The sequence below is a fragment of the Coenobita brevimanus genome, chromosome 2, assembly GCF_032717465.1.
Source record: "Coenobita brevimanus isolate Jiangsu-jjx chromosome 2, ASM3271746v2, whole genome shotgun sequence".
Classification (NCBI taxonomy): Eukaryota; Metazoa; Arthropoda; class Malacostraca; order Decapoda; family Coenobitidae; genus Coenobita; species Coenobita brevimanus.
This window is the reverse complement of record NC_136955.1, coordinates 30,324,137-30,340,657: the sequence shown is the minus strand read 5'-3', so window position 1 is coordinate 30,340,657 and position 16,521 is coordinate 30,324,137. Positions and strand designations below refer to the sequence as shown.

The following is a 16,521-nucleotide window of genomic DNA, read 5'->3' as shown; positions in this document are numbered from 1 at the left end:
CCTGATATGCATTTATATAGCATTATCATGTCACCTCTTTTCCTTCTCTCCTGTAGTGTTGGTAGATTCAGTTTATTTCTTCTTTCTTCGTAAATTAGATCCCTTAAGCTTGGTATCCATCTTGTAGCGGCCCTTTGAACTTTTTCAATCTTGTCTATGTGTTTCTTGAGATGAGGACTCCAGACTACTGATGCATACTCCAGGGTTGGTCTGATGAATGATGTTATCATCCTTCTTAGCATATCGTCATTTATGTATAAGAATGATATTCTCATATTTGCAAGCAGTGTATAAATGTTCCGTACCTTCTCACTGATGTGGTCAGCCGGAGATAGTCTGTTATTGATAATCACACCTAGGTCCTTCTCTCTTTCTGATGTGTGTAGGGTTTTATTTCCTAACGTATAATCCCAATCAGGTCTTTTTCCACTTTTACCAAACTTGATTACATGAAACTTGTCCACATTGAATTCCATTTGCCATGTAATACTCCATTCATGAAGTTTAATTCTTCTTGTAGCTCGTTACAAGTCTATGTTAGTAATTCTCTTTTGAATTTTTGCATCATCTGCAAACATATTTAGATAGCTTTCATTTCCAGTGTTACTGTCTATATCATTTATATACACTAAAAACATGATTGGTGCCAGCACTGAACCCTGTGCTACTCCACTAGTCACTTCTTTCCATGATGAGTAGTTTCCCCTTCGTACTGTTCTCATTTCTCTTTTTATGAGAAAATCTTGCATCCAACAAAACAGTTTGCCTCGAATTCCTCCTTGATGGTACAGTTTCCATAAAAGTCTTTGGTGTGGTACTGTGTCAAATGCTTTCTTAAAATCTAAATACTGTAGATACTGTCCACTCATTCTTCTCTTTCCTGTATTGTGTCTGTTACTCAGTCATAGTAGCTCAACAGATTAGTAACACATGATTTTCCTTTTCTGAAACCAAACTGTCTTTCTGTTATCATATTGTGTTCTTCTAGATGATTTATCCAAGCTTTTCTTATAAGCTTTTCTAATACCTTGCTTACAACATTGGTCAGTGATACTGGTCGGTAGTTGAGTGGATTTTGTCTATTCCCCTTCTTGAATAAGGGGACAATATTTGCTTTCTTCCAAATATCAGGTGTACCTTGACTCAAGGATTTCTTGAAAAATAAAAATAATGGTTTACTTAACTCCTTTGCATATTCTCGTAGCACCCAACATGAAGTTTCATCAGGACCATTTGCTTTTCCTCTTTCTAATTTACTTAAATCCTCCTGTATTACTTTTTTCTAATATTTGTATATCTGGTAGTATGTGTGGACATGCATGTTCCACATAGTCTCTCTCAATTTTTTTTTTTTCTTCTGTAAAAACTGATTGGAAATTCTTATTTAGTGCTTCGCAAATATCTCTCTTGTGTATAAGTGATTCCCTCGTCCGTAATTGATTGTATTATATCTTTTACTTTGGTTTTGCTTCTGATATAGCTGTAAAACAGCTTCGTTTGATCACTGCTTTTATTTATTATATCCTCCTCAAACTGTTTTTGGGCTTCCCTCCTTATTCTTGTATAATCGTTTCTTGCCTGTTTGTAATTATTATACGCCCTTTCACTATTGTGTCTTCTGCATCTATTCCACTACAAATCTCGTCTTTCTCTTGATTTTTTACATTCTGTATTGAACCATTTCTGTATTTTCTTATCTGCTTCTTTGTCCTGTGGGATGTACTTCTGGACTCCTATTTCATAAAATTCACAGAATTTTTATATACAGCATTTAAATCTTGTCCTCTAAGCTCAATTTCCCAATCAATTTCTAAGAAATACTTCTTTAGGTCTTGATAATTTCCCTTTTTATAGTTTAGGCTCTTTTTGTAACTTTCATTGCTGTTAACTAAGTTATATGCTATCCTGAAGTTGCAATTTAGTACTGCATGGTTGCTTTTGCCGAGTGGAGGGTGATATAATAAACTGTCAATATAATTTTCTTGCCTAGTAAATATGAGATCTAGCACTGAAGGTACATCGAGTCCTCTTTTTCTGGTGGTTTCCCTCATGTAGCATTAGGAAAAACTCTTGCACGAGATCCAGGAGCTTTTGGTCCCAACAGCTTTCGTGGCTAGAGTATTCCAATTTATATTTGTATTAAAATCTCCAGTTAGTATAATTCGTTCCGATTTCTCTTCCATTTTATGTAGTAATGCTGTTAAACTCTGAATTGTACTCTCTGCCAGGTCCTCATATTCGTCTCTTTCCCAGTTGTTTGATCTGGGTGGCATGTACATATTGGCTACAATTACTTTCCCTTCAGATGTGTTGATCTCTACTGCAATCAGTTCTACTTTTGAGGGTATATCTAGTTTTATTTCATTGACTTTTAGATTATTCTTAGTTAATATTATAATTCCTCCTCCTTTTTTTTAAGTTTCTATCTCTTCTCCATATATTATATTCCTCTAAGTTTAGTATGTCATTGGATATCCTTGGTGTTAATTTTGTTTCAGTTAGGCATATTATATGTGGTTCATTTTCTCTGACATAATCATTCATCTCTAATAATTTAGATACCATTCCATCCACATTTGAGTACATCAACTTTATCATCTTGTTTATATACTTGTCATGACATGGTTCTACTACCTTCCTCCTTTTTATTCCCTCCCGTTTATGTACCACTTTCGTACCTGCAATCCTATTACTTTGTAAAAAAAAAATGTGTTTTTCTCCTCTTCTGATCTTCCCTCATTTTTTGTTTTTGCTTCCTCCCTCTTCTCTTTCAGTAATTCCAGTTCCTCTTGTGTTAGGCATCTTTTTAACCATATATTTTTGAACTCCTCTTTTTGCATAAGATTCTTTGCATTTTTTAGTATCTCTTCCACGGTGTTTACACTCTGGAAAGTTACCTTTAGAGGTCTTGACTTGCTTTTCTCGTATTTCCCTATCCTTTTGTGTTCCTCTATGTCTTTACTACAGATTTCCTCTGATACTTCATTCAATAAGCTCATTACATTTGCCATCTGCTTTTTGTGTCTTGAGATCTTGTTTTTTACTTCTTCCTCTTCTATACCAGTGATTACTATCAATTTGTTGATATCTACTGAATCTCGAACTAACTTTGGATTGTTTTGGATTATTCTTTTCACTTCCTCTTTAATGCTTTTTTCTTCCACTCTTGTTTCTAAGTCTTTCTTTACTTTTACCATTTCAGCATACGTGGTGTGTGTGTGTGTGTGTGTGTGTGTGTGTGTGTGTGTGTGTGTGTGTGTGTGTGCCAGAACAAGCTCATGCAAGCATAGTGAATGAAGAGTTCTGAACAAATGTGGAAACGGGTGCTGAAAAGTTTGAAAGGAAAGAGAGAGTGTTTTTGATTGGAGATATGAATGGAAAAGTTGGAAATGTGAAAGTGATTGGAGAAGTTGGAGAGTGGGGTGTGCCTGCAGAAGTGGATGAGAATGGCTGTGCTCTAGTGGACATTTGAGTCAGGAGAGGGTTGGTGATAGCCAATGCCCTCTGCAGACACAAAATGATCCACAAGTGTATGTGGCGAGTGATGATAAGGGTGGGTGGTGATCTAAATGAACGCAAAACAATGACTGATTTTGTGTGTGTGGATGATAAAATAAGGTGTGTAATGGATGCAAGAGCATATAGAGATTGGGGGAGTGGACTTTCTGACCACCATTTGGTGGTGGTGAAAGTCAAGGTTCAAATGAAATGGAGGAATAGAAGAAGGTAAGGGCAGAAGGAAGTAGTTCATACAAGGAGGGTAAGAAGGTTACAAGAGGATGGAAAAAAGGCAGAATATAAGAGAGAAGTGGAGGAGCAATTGGGTATATATGATTTGACGCACATGGGGGACGTGGAAGGTGCGTGCAAGATATTCACAGAAGAAATCTGTGCAGCACATGAGGTGATGTGTGGGGGTGAAGAGAGGACGAAAAGGGGTGCAAGGAATAGAATGATGAAATGAAGAGGTGAGACAGGCTGTGGCACAAAAGACGAAAGCATATAGTGAGTGGATGAGAAACCGGGATGTGGAGGAAGTTGAGAGATCGAAGAGAGTTATATGTAGAGGAGGACAGAGAGGTGAAAAGATTAGTAAGAGAGAGTAAGAAGAGAGTGGATAAGGAATTTGGAAGGAATTTGAGTGTAAAATGCAGGGAATAAATGTTCTGGATAGGGGTAAAGATAATTAGACTACTCCTAATGAGGCATAATTCCTGGTGCTATGTTCACCACATGAACACTAACATATGTCACATACACGCACACACCCACACACTCATACACAGCCCTTGGGCATAGAGCTAGAGATCAGGGAGGAGACAGGGGTGGGGGGTCTGAAGGCCTCAGATCACCAACACTCACGTCGCCCTAGTTCTCTACACACTCGCCAGTACTGTATGAAGACTGTAGACATCTTTTGACTGTAATTACTGGTGAGGCGATCACTAAAGGACTAGGTGATTAAGACCCAGCACGTGGACGCGAATACGGTTTACAGACGCTCAGACACATAATTGCATCTTTACATTATCAAGAATACAACCCCACACATATAGGATGTAAATTTCGCTTGCAAATTGGTTCCAACTCCACACCATCTTATATATGTACAGATAGCAACAACACAACACACACACATAAGACCACCGAACCATGCCTTTGGACTTGTCACTAGGATGCTGATACCAGATACACCAATGTATTGTGGGCCATCCACACTGTGATCCATGTCGTGACTCCACTGTCTCGCAGCATCTCTTCTACCTAACCCAACCACCACTCTTCTGAAAGAATCACCGACACTGATAACAATGCAGTGTTTCTGAAGTTATGACATGTCCTTACTTGGGTGTCAGGTACTTCAATTGGCGGTTTGGGCTGTCTGCCAGCTACTCAAAGACTGCCTCATGATGACACACTAAGAAAGCCACTCAATCGAGAGGTAACCATGATATCTCCAGTTGGTCGGCATGACAGAACTTGGGGCTGACCACTGTGGAGGCAAGACATGATGAAGCCCCTGGATAACATGGATAATGTGATAGAGAGCTGATCGATGATAAAAAGAGATATGATGGTGTCCTGAGTATGTAGGCCTCATTTAGCCTAAGGCCAACCTATGTATGGGCAAGGCATGTGTGTGGTGTTGCAGTCCAGGAGACCTTGTGTAGGGTGGAGTCAGCCAGAGGGTCGATGACAACGACGCAAATGCCAATGTTAAGTTCTCCCTGGGTGGTCATCTCACCTTTTCCAACGATGCAACAATTGCTTGTCAATAAGTGCGACCATGGGTTGTCACATCATCAAACCCAGAGTTCTCCATTTCCTCGACTGATGCCTTGTCAGTCATGGGACCAGACAATGTGACAGAAATGTGCTTGGCAGCTGGACACACAGCAGCCTCATAGCAGTTTTACACACATTGGCAAAACTTTTGGTGGCTTTACATTCGAAGGTCATTGGCTTTACACGCAGCAGCAGGGCATTCGGCGCCTTCATGTTCAGCAGCACAACACAGTGATTTCATGTTGGCTTTAAGTTCAGTGGTTGCACACAGAGTGGCTTTATGTTGTGTATTAGCACACAGTGGCTTTATGTTCACCAGCAGCAAGTACACAGTAACTTTATGTTTGGTACCAGGGCACTGTGACAACTGTCACTTGACGTTCGTACCCTAAAACAGTTAACAGTTATGCACTAAGCTGCACTCTGCAGTAATATTTAACATAAAGCACCAGCAGACCTATGCACTTGACAGGTGTCTCCTGCAGTGCAGCCATACACTGTACCTTCGAACAGGTATATATTGTCAACAGTTCCCTTGCGCTTGTGTGCTACGAAACACACTCAATAACTGTGTACTAAGCAGCTGCAATAGCGCACTTAATGCTCCCGCACACTTAACAGATGTCAAAAATGGCAGCACCTGTATGTTTCACAGACATTCAACACTGATAAGCTAAAGGCTACACTCAACTCGTGTCCAACTCTCCTGTGTGACCCTAATGTATCGACTGTAAGTGCCACTTTGTGTATATGGAGGTTACTTTCACGACACGACATTGTTTAATTGGTCAATATCTGTCAGGAACAGAAAACACAAACGTAAGATTCAATACGCTCTGGCTCACATATATCACATGCCACAAATTTGCTATATGAGAGTGGTCATAATATATACAAGTGGGATATTGCTGTTTACATGCCATTCACATGTATGAACAGAATGCAATCAAGAACATAAGCTTAACGCGTGATGAGTCGGACCCCCAGCTAAAGTGTTTAAAAGAGTGTATTGGGCAACAGTTGCCTCCACACTGAGCATATCCCTCAGGACACCATTGATGCTCATACAAGGTGTCACTGTTTCACACGACCTGTCCACCTCCATAAACAGCACACTCTCATTCCTCAAACAAACCCACTCTGTCGCATTAGCACTTCATAATGCCTCTCCCTCCTTCGTTTTATTACATCTCCTCATTCGTTCTCTCTTCATGCAACATAGGGTATGTATTACAGTCAGCCGGAGATAAAGCAAGTAAATTGTACGACCAGTTGAGCATGACGGTACTCCCAATGTGGGTGGAAAACTGATGACAGGGAGAGACGTAACTCCCGTTTCATCAGCCCTCAGGCCTAGCTTCTGACCATCCCACATTGCTCAACTTTTTCAGGGTTTCAGTAACAAGGGGAGTACACCAGCATGCTAACCAATACAAGTTCCTTTAACTGTCATTACCAACCTACATGCACATTACACACCACATTTAATATTCAAAATTTAAACGAAAGTGGCATCCCACCACCAAGCCTAGAAGTCCCCTAGGGGGTAGGGGTGGACTATCAAAGCCCTCACCATCAGCCCCTCTGCTGGTGACGACAAAGTGAGATGCGTGGAATCACTGTCTGACTCACTTGTTCATCTTTGCAACATTCACAGCCTTTCCTCTAACTTACTCTCTGTTGAACACCATCTCTCTTCCTCTAAACCTCGCCTTCTTTTTCTAGCTGAGACTCGCCTGTCTGAAGCAACTGATAGCAAACCCTTCTCTGTACCTTCCTGCGTTCTCTATACTTATTTCAAAGTCAAACGTGGCTGTTGAGTATATGTGTGCAACAACATAGCTTGCTCTCATGTTCCTGAACTTGAATCTTCGAAATTTTCTGCTCTTTGGCTTCAGCTATCCTGTCATTCTCTGACTAAATAATTCTGTGCTGTTTATTTAACCTCAAATTCTACTATGAAGAATTCTTTGACTATCTTACTTCTAAAATGGTACATATCTTATCAATTGCTCTTTTCTCTGAGATCTCCATTCTAGGTGATTTCAATGTTCACCACCACCTTTGGCTTTCCTCTCCTTTCAGTGATCCATCTAGTGAACATGTCTACATCTTTTCCATCATTAATGACATACAGCAGCTTGTAGAGTATCCTAACCTGTATCAATGACTGTCCTGGAGAGAGTTCCAACATACTTTACCTTTTCCTTACAGTTAATCTTTCTGCTTATGCTGTTATATTTTTCTATCCAGTGGGCTCCTATGATCACAGCTTTATCACCTTAACCTTTCCTATCGCTCCAGTAAGACCTGAGGAAGAGTTAGCTGTGGCACTTTGGAGCTGCTGAGTGAGAGACCCTTAGGCATGACTTCTTTGATTTTCCCTGGAATGATTATTGGTTCCATGGCCAAGAGCCAACTGAGTGTGCCTAACACATTATGGAGGTTATTCCCTTGGGCATTAGCATACATTCCTTTCTCAAATCCTGTGGGAAAAAAAATAATCATGCTTCTTCTAATGCTGTCCACAACAAGGAGGCCTACAAAAGGTACTGGAGCCAAATGACCTCTGAATCTCATCTCTTTTTTATGTTTCCACCCAGAAGTGTTCGTTCATTTTAAGATATCCTTCACCTGTAGTGAAGGCCGGGCCCTACATTAGCCCGGTCCAGAATTGTGCTAAGTTTGTTCTTCACTCCACTAAAAATAATTTCATCTACACTAAATACTCTGAACACTCCAGCTCAAATTCTTCCCACTCCTTCTAGCACCTTAGCAAAACCTCTCTACAACTTCACCTCATCATCCTTCCCTCCCCTTTTCTATTCTGATGGCTCTGTAGCTATTTCTTTTCCTGATAAAGCAGAACTCTTCACTCAGACATTCTCCTCCAGTTCCACCTTAGATGATTCAGGTGCTGTTCTTCCATCATTCCTCCCTCTGACTTCCTTATGGCAGACATAAAAAATTCTTCAACTGATGTATTTTCTGCCATCACTGGCCTCAATACTTACAAGGCATATGGGACTGATGGGGTCCCTCCTCTTGTCCTCATGAACTGTGCTTTGGTGCTTACACCCTGCCTAGGTAAACTTTTTCGCCTTTGTCAACTTGTACCTTTCCTTCTTGCTGGAAGTTTGCTCAAACTGAGCCTGTCCCAAAGAAAGGTGACCATTCCCGGCTCTCTATTGCCCAGTAGCGCTAACATCCTGTATTTCAAAAGTTTTTGAGTCTATTCTTAACAAAAACATTTTAAAGCAGCTTTCCTATCACAACCTTCTTTCTGATCGTCAGTATGGGTTCCGAAAGGGACCCTCCACTGGCGATCTTCTCACCTGGCTTTCAGACTCCTGTTCATCTTCCATTCACAACTTTGGCGAAAGATTTGCCATTGCATTTGGCATCCCAAACACTTCTGAGTCTGGCATAAATCTCTGATTTCCAAAAAATCTGCCCTTTTACGGTTTTTATCCTTCTACATCTGCCTTCATCTCTAGCTTCCTTTCTGGTCGTTCAATAACTTCTGTTGTAGATGGCAACTGTTCTTCTCCTAGAGCTATCAGTTGTGGTGCTCCTCAGGGCTCTGTCCTATCACCAACTCTCTTCCTTCCATTCATCAGTGACCTTCTAAGCTGTACATCTAACCCTATCCACTCATAAGCTGATGACTCCACCCTTCACGTTTCCATTCGCTCCCAACAGTGTCCATCTCAGCAGTTACTTCAAGAAACAAAGAATGAGGCTTTGGCACATCAAATGTCAGACTTGGCTCATATCAATGACTGAGGTAAATGTGATCTCGATGTTTGTAATGCATTAAAAACTCAGATCTTACATCTTTCAATGCGACAAAATCTTCTGCAGGAGTATCCTCTAAATTTCAACAATATCCATCTCAATCCTGCATCATTTTTAAACACGCTTGGGGTTTCATTCTGTCGAGATTTATTATGGAAAGACTATATTACCTATCTTGTAAAATCTGCTTCCAAGAGATTAGGTGTACTAAGATGACACATGCCTTTCCTACCCCTGTGCAGCTATTGACTTTATAAACAGGTTTTATTTGCCCTTGTGTAAAGTACTACTCTCATATGTGGGGAGCCTCCCCACATATAGCTCTTCTCAACAAGATAATGTCAAGGGCTTTATGTCTTACTAACTCTCCTCCTCTTACTGGCTTCCTTCAAACTCTGCGTCTTCACCACGCTGTTGCATCTTTATCTCTTTTCTGTTGCTCTTCAATGGTCACTGGTCCTCTGACGTACTTCCACCAGTATGGCAGGTCGCACTCTTTTAGTGACAAACTCTCATCCCTTTTCTGTTCAACTCTCTAATGCAAGATTTTACTGTTACTCTCAGTCCTTTGTGTCTGCAACAGGTCAGCTCTGGAACTGTCTCCCTCTGTCTGTTTTTTCTACTGCCAATGATCTCCAATCATTCAAACGCAGTGTGTCCCGGCATCTCAAAAAGAATGAATCTTTAATTTGGCTTTGTTATCTTGTTTTTGCTTTTTCTTGGAGGTAACACTCTTATGGGCTCCTGGCCTTTGATTCCTTCTTTCTTGCATAAGAATATAACAGTATATATATATATATATATATATATATATATATATATATATATATATATATATGTTTGGGTGCATCAGAACATTAAAAGTTGCGATATGTTTTCACTTGCTGGATATTTGAATCCACTTCGTGTGGTGATGGGGCAGGAGAAATATCAGTGTAACTGTTGTGTGTTTAGGGATCAAGCAGGAAGGTGGTGTGTGTGTGACAGGTCCTATGCTCTCCTGGGCTATAGTAGCTGCGACTGGAGGAAGCCATATATGCCGTACTGGATGCTAGTGTGTGTATATGCATCTTCGCATTGCATCATTGTGTTAAGGTGTAATGCACTTTTACTCACTGCATATTTTAATCCACTGCATTCCTTAGAATAAGAGGACAAGTTTTGCAACACTGTGTGTCGCTGTCTGTGAGCTCTCTGATACTCATTTAAAATTCTGTTTTCTTCCATTCACAGGTCTAAAATTGTGTCAAACAGCGCTGACAATCCAAACAAAAAAAGGGGGATGGTGGTGTTTGGTAAATCAGGAACCCAACTGTTTTCCAGTGATGAATTTGACATGCCAGAGTGAAGTGGTACCCACGATCTACCATCTGCACAAGTCAAATCCTGAGTTGAAGAAGTGCATCAAGCAATCATCAGAAATGTTGTCTGAAGTGTGGGATAAGGCAAAGATCCCAACTGTGTGACCCCATACCAGATCATCGACAAGATCACATACCCCACATTTGATCATTCTTCCAGTTCCAGGCCCCTGGTACACTGCATCATGCTAGCTGATGACATGGGCCATTTATACATTGAAAATCAGGATATTTCTCAATCAGTTCAAACAGCTTTGTCCCACATTTCTTCCAATTTCCGCCCAACTAACGCCGGCGTGCCGCAGGGATCAGTTCTGGCGTCAACCCTGTTCCTGGTTCATATTAACCCTTTGAGATTGAAATGACAATTTTAACAGTCATTTCAAATCCAACCTCAGAGATTCCGATGAAGCTTTTAATCATCGTTTTAAGAAACCTTTGTAAAATTTTCACCATAAATCGCGTTTACACTTCATAACAAAGAAACACGAGCATGACGTCATGGAATGGTTGTGCTGTGTGTGGCGGATACTGCACAGCTGGTCTGACTCATGGCTTTGTTTCTTTATCACTTTATTCTTGGCACACATTTTTCTACAGCAAGGTATAAAATTCTCGGTTTTTGCCCGTCTTTAACTCATCACTTTGACTTTTCATTTTCTTTGTTTTCCCTTTTTCAACATACTACTGGTACGTTAAAGTACAACTATTCAGCTTCAAAACAACACCACAACCAGCATCCTATCATAAAAAGTGTATTTACACTGACCGATCAAAGAAAAAGATTGTGAAGTGAATATGAGGCAGAATAAAATAAAATTGTATGTCTCTTTCCTGTCACTTTACCGTGCAATAAAATGTAAAAATTACAATAATCTGTATGTCATTGTAAAGATAATTAATTGTACTTTTGAACAGTTTAAACCAGATTTACATAGCTTTATAAGTTTTTTTTTGCCGAATATTTTTCTCCGGCAAGGTATAAAATTTTTGCTTTTCGCCAAACTACAACTCGTCATTTTGACATTTTACTTTCTTTGTTCTCCTTTTTTTTTTTTTTTAACATACTACGATAAAGTACAACTATTCAGCTTTAAAATGACACCAAGACCAACATTCTATCATGTAAAGTGTATTTACACAGAACGATCAAAGAAAAGTATCAGGCTGCGAAGATGTGGGCCAGCGTGAGTGGCTGACTCTAGCACAGACATAATCTGCCTGGCCCAGAAACCTGATAGGGTTAATGATCTGTTATCTGTCACCCACAATCCCATCCATTCATATGCAGATTACTCAACACCATAGATCATTCACACTCAGACACCCATTTACAAAGTCTGATATCTCCAACTCTCAACTCAGTACAGCCATCTCCTTAAATCAAGACTTATCTACGATCAGTGAATGGGGACAAAACAACATTGTCTCATTTAATGCTAGTAAAACTAATTGTATACACTTTACTAATATACAGGTATTGCCAGATTCGCATATTACCTTCAATTCTAAAAATATTCCCATCTCCAAAAGTACCGTACTGAAATTCTCGGTGTCTCACTTAACAATGCCCTCAGCCGGACCTATCATGTCAGATCACTTGCTAAAACTCTCATAGAAACTTGGATTATTGTACAGAGTCCGTAACTTCTTCACTGACAACCAGTTAGCCGTAACTTATAAGAGTCATGAGTGCTCTCAGCTTGAATACTGCTTACCCTTGTGGAATGGATGTGGAGAGGTTGCATTAAAACAACTAGATTAAATTCAGAACAAAGCTGTCAGAATTATTAATAACCCTGCTCTTACTAATAAACTACCTCCCCTACAAGTAAGAAGGAATGTTGCCTCCCTTCCATTATTTTACAGATATTTTTATAGCAAATGCTCAGACGAAGTTGCATCCATTGTGCCACCTCTCCATGCCTTCCCTCGTGCTACACGGGCATCTGGTAGCGCTCATGACTGGAATGTCACTCAGCCATATTGCAGAACTTCTGCCTATCAGAATTCTTTCATTCCCCGACCTGCATCTCTCTGGCACTCGCTTCCCCAGAGTTGTTTCCCTCCAAACTCCAACCTACAGCTGTTCAAGTCTAACTGTTACAGATATTTTATGAACAGAGACACCAGTAATCTGGTGTAAGGATTAGCTTTTTTTTTTATTCATTTGTTTTCTCGTCTTTGGTTGTTATAAAAAAAAAAAAAAAATGCTTGTCTTTGCGTGGACCCAGTCAAATAGAAAACTTCTGGGAGAAACTGATGGGCTTCCACATCTGCATGCAAGCTTGGTTCTCCATCATGACAGCTGCTGCTGCTTGCCACATGAACCCCACCCTCATGATGGAATTACCATCACACAAGGACCAAGCCATCAGGGACACCAGAGCAACAGCCTTTCTCTCGACATCTTTGGCATCTGTCTGTGACAGTTGAGCTCACACTTTTCAATCCAATACAAAGAAGAGGGCAATGGTTCACCATATGAACACTGTTTTGGGCTCGGAAAAACGGAGCCCGTGTCTGCATTCTTCCCCTGAGGACTTCAGGAGGATGAGCCTGTCAGAGTTCTTCACCTGTACGACGATCATGCTGCAACATCTAGACATCAACTACTCGTTTTGGGGCATTGATCCTATGACTTGGGCAACTACAGAAGCCAATGCTTGAGGGATGAAGTGTGTCGCCAAGCTGCTAGTGACAACCAACATTGCAAAACATGGTATGGTCGTCATTCACGAATTCACAATTTAGGGCAGGACCAAGTAAGAGGATCAGCTCAAAGTCATGGTTAAATAGTTGAAGAACAACGGCAAAAGGACACAATGACAGCAAACAAGCATGATCTGCACTTAATACATTCCTTCAGTGTGTTCTATCACTCACTGTGGTATATCCAGTGTGATTTGGAAATATGCAAAATACATTTTTACCCTCCACCTGAGGAGGTCAGAGAAGGGTATTGTTATCACTGGTATCAACAACAATATATGGCATGGAGATTTTCTTTCCAGACCAGAGCTCGGAAAGTATTCACTATAGTACCATGAAATTTCACATGGTTATGTGTCTTCTAGTGAACTGGTACCTTTTGATAGGCAGAATGCTGTGTCTTAAATCTTTTTTTTTTTTAATAATGAAACATAAAAAATCAGAGATTTCAACACGACCTGTGCAAGGAATCTGAAGGGCTCAATGCATTTTTCTAATGAAACTTTGCAACTCTCACCCCTTGGAGGAAGAAATTGTACATGATAAATGAGTATATGAATATCTAATTATGTGTTAAGCTTCATGACTACTTATTATGTAATCATGAAAAATGTTGCCCAAATGAAAAAAAACACAAGTCATAATTTCATCAAATCTTCTCATAACTGCATAATTGCCATGGATAAACTACAGAAATTTTTAAGTTTTAATGCCTCCGTGATATACAGAATGGGGGGGGAAGGGGCAAGGCAGTTATGCGCTTGGTTAAGTGTGCAAGGAGATGGGGAGAGGGGTTATGTGCATGATCAGGTGCAGAGTTGCAACAGCGTAGCATAGCGTACGTTTTGTTTTCCATTACACAGGAGGAATATTATTAAAGAGCTGAAATTCAGTTTCATTGCACGACCCCTAAATGATGCCCAATCCCAGAAGAAATTCACACGTAGTCTCTCCTTCAAGAGGAATATCCTTGAGACTGAGCAAAGAAATTCGACTACTTTTATTTCTTCCCTATATATCGTGACCCATTGTTATATATATATATATATATATATATATATATATATATATATATATATATATATAATTTATTTATTTATTTGGAGCTTCTGTGGTACAGTGTTAAAGTGTGCTTTTTCATACACTGAAGAATGAGGGTTCACGCCCCGCCAGGGTAATAAACTTTGGGTGCGTTCTTCTGGCCATGTACTGCTTGGCGGACATAAGGGGTGCTGTGGTTGAACCAGTGTCGCATATTGTAAAGTATGCTTGCACCCAGTCGGCTTGTGCGGGACGATTACACTTGGTTCACAGACTACACACACATCCAAAGCCACTCCAACACTACAGGTACACTTACAAGCACCTCTCCCCCTGCATACAATCTCTACCAGACAGCCTATGCCACTTGTTAAGAGATACATTGGCTGTATCGTCCCCACTTCGGTCGAGATAGGCCCGTCCTGCAGTGGACACTCAAACGGCTGATGAGATGAGATGAGATATATTTATTTATTTATTTATATATATTTATATTTATATAAAAGTATATATAATTGTGTGTGTGTGTGTGTGTGTGTGTGTGTGTGTGTGTGTGTGTGTGTGTGTGTGTGTGTGTGTATATGTGTGTGTGTGTGTGTATATGTGTGTGCGTGTGTGTGTGTTTTATGTAACTCGAAAATAAAATGTAGAGGACCAACAAGCTGTATTTCATGACATCTCTAAGATGAATGAGTGTAAAGAGGTAAGAAGACTACATATATATATATATATATATATATATATATATATATATATATATATATATATATATATATATATACACAGTAGGACCAACATTCTCAAGAGAGGTGGCACGACACTAATTCATGGGTAGGGTACCCAACTTGACCATGTGGGTCAAATTAATCCTCTCGTGGGTGGTGCTTTTCACCTGACCTTGTCTTTCCAGCTAACCGTAAAATATTATCGTGTATATCACTACCTCATCTATTGTTGTGTGCCACTCCCTGCTGCAGTTGTCCATAAGTTAAGCCGCAGGTAAAAATTCAAGTCATCCCTTGTTCTGTGTGCCACTCCCTGCTGCTGGTGTGCAAAAAAGACCTCTGCCTTTTACGTTTCTGTCTCACTCTGTCTGAAGATATAATATACGAAAGTACTCACTGTCGCTCCTTTCATTACTCCTGTGGTTATTTTGCATAGATAGATAGATAGATACAGATATATATATAGATAGATAGATAGAGAGAGAGACAGACAGACAGACAGACAGAGAGAGAGACAGATATATACACAATATTTTATGGCCAACCGGAAACACCTGATCAGGTGAAAAGCCCCACTCACACAAGGGTAACATGATACAGACCGTGTTACGTGGCCACTCTTGGATGTGTCACTCACAATGCTTCGCTGTATAGACGAGATGAAATTACAGACAGAAAAAGAGAAGAGGAAGGAAACAACGAGGGAAGGGCAGCATAAAACCATTCGTTAATACTGGACAAAGTGACTTTGCAACTCACAAATATACACCAACGAGAGACGGTTAAAAAAAAAAAAAATGAGGCAGAAGAGACAAAATCATTTTTGGCAAAGTAGAATTCAGTTGCTGGACAACTCAGACAGTGAGAAAACAGACTGCAAGGGGAGAGAGAGAGAGAGAGAGAGAGAGAGAGAGAGAGAGAGAGAGAGAGAGAGAGAGAGAGAGAGAGATGGTTTAAGTAAACCATTCCAGATTGTGCAGAATGAAGCAGCTACACTCACATGCACGTACAGTACGCATGGTGCTTCTTAATATCAGATATCAGAGGAGACTAGAGAGAAGGAAGAAAAGAGACGCAGTGTGATAATAATTATAACACTGCAGGATGTAAAGAATCAAGAATTTACTCACAGATACACGTCGCCATGCTGCTTGTGAAGATCATCCAGTTGTTCCTCTAAATTCTTGGAAGTGAGAGGGATGTATCCAAACAACGGTAGACCCCATCGTCCTGTTGGATGATCAGATATTACAAAAGTTATCGTTATTTGTTACTGCTGTAAGTCCTCCTGTAATTTATGTTCAAAATAAAAACAGGAAGACTTCCCTTAAACATCTGCATATCGGTGGTGTATTTCAGAGTTTAATCGTACTACCATCAATCCGTTTTATTCAACTCTGGGAGACACATCTGGTTATGGAGGGATAAACTGTGACTGTTTCCAGCCTTCTTACGTCAAAAGTTCTCAAAAGCAAAATAAATTCATCTGGGAAAAAAGAAAAAAAAAACTTAGAATACGTTGTAATTCCTAGGCTAAAAATAAAACAGACTCATTAAAGTCTCCCATTTACATACTCACTTGTACGAGAAAAATATCG

General features: G+C 40.0%; 1 protein-coding gene across 1 annotated transcript in view; it reads right to left on the bottom strand.

Annotated features, from left to right (window-relative positions):
- Positions 1-16,110, bottom strand: part of LOC145391598 (cytochrome P450 2L1-like) — a 96,311-nt gene extending 80,201 nt beyond the window's left edge. Inside the window, exon 1 of the mRNA XM_080266145.1 lies at positions 16,054-16,110. The gene's annotated coding sequence lies outside the window, so the exon portion shown is untranslated. The remainder of the gene's footprint in view (positions 1-16,053) is intronic.
- Between the last annotated feature and the right edge of the window lie 411 nt (positions 16,111-16,521).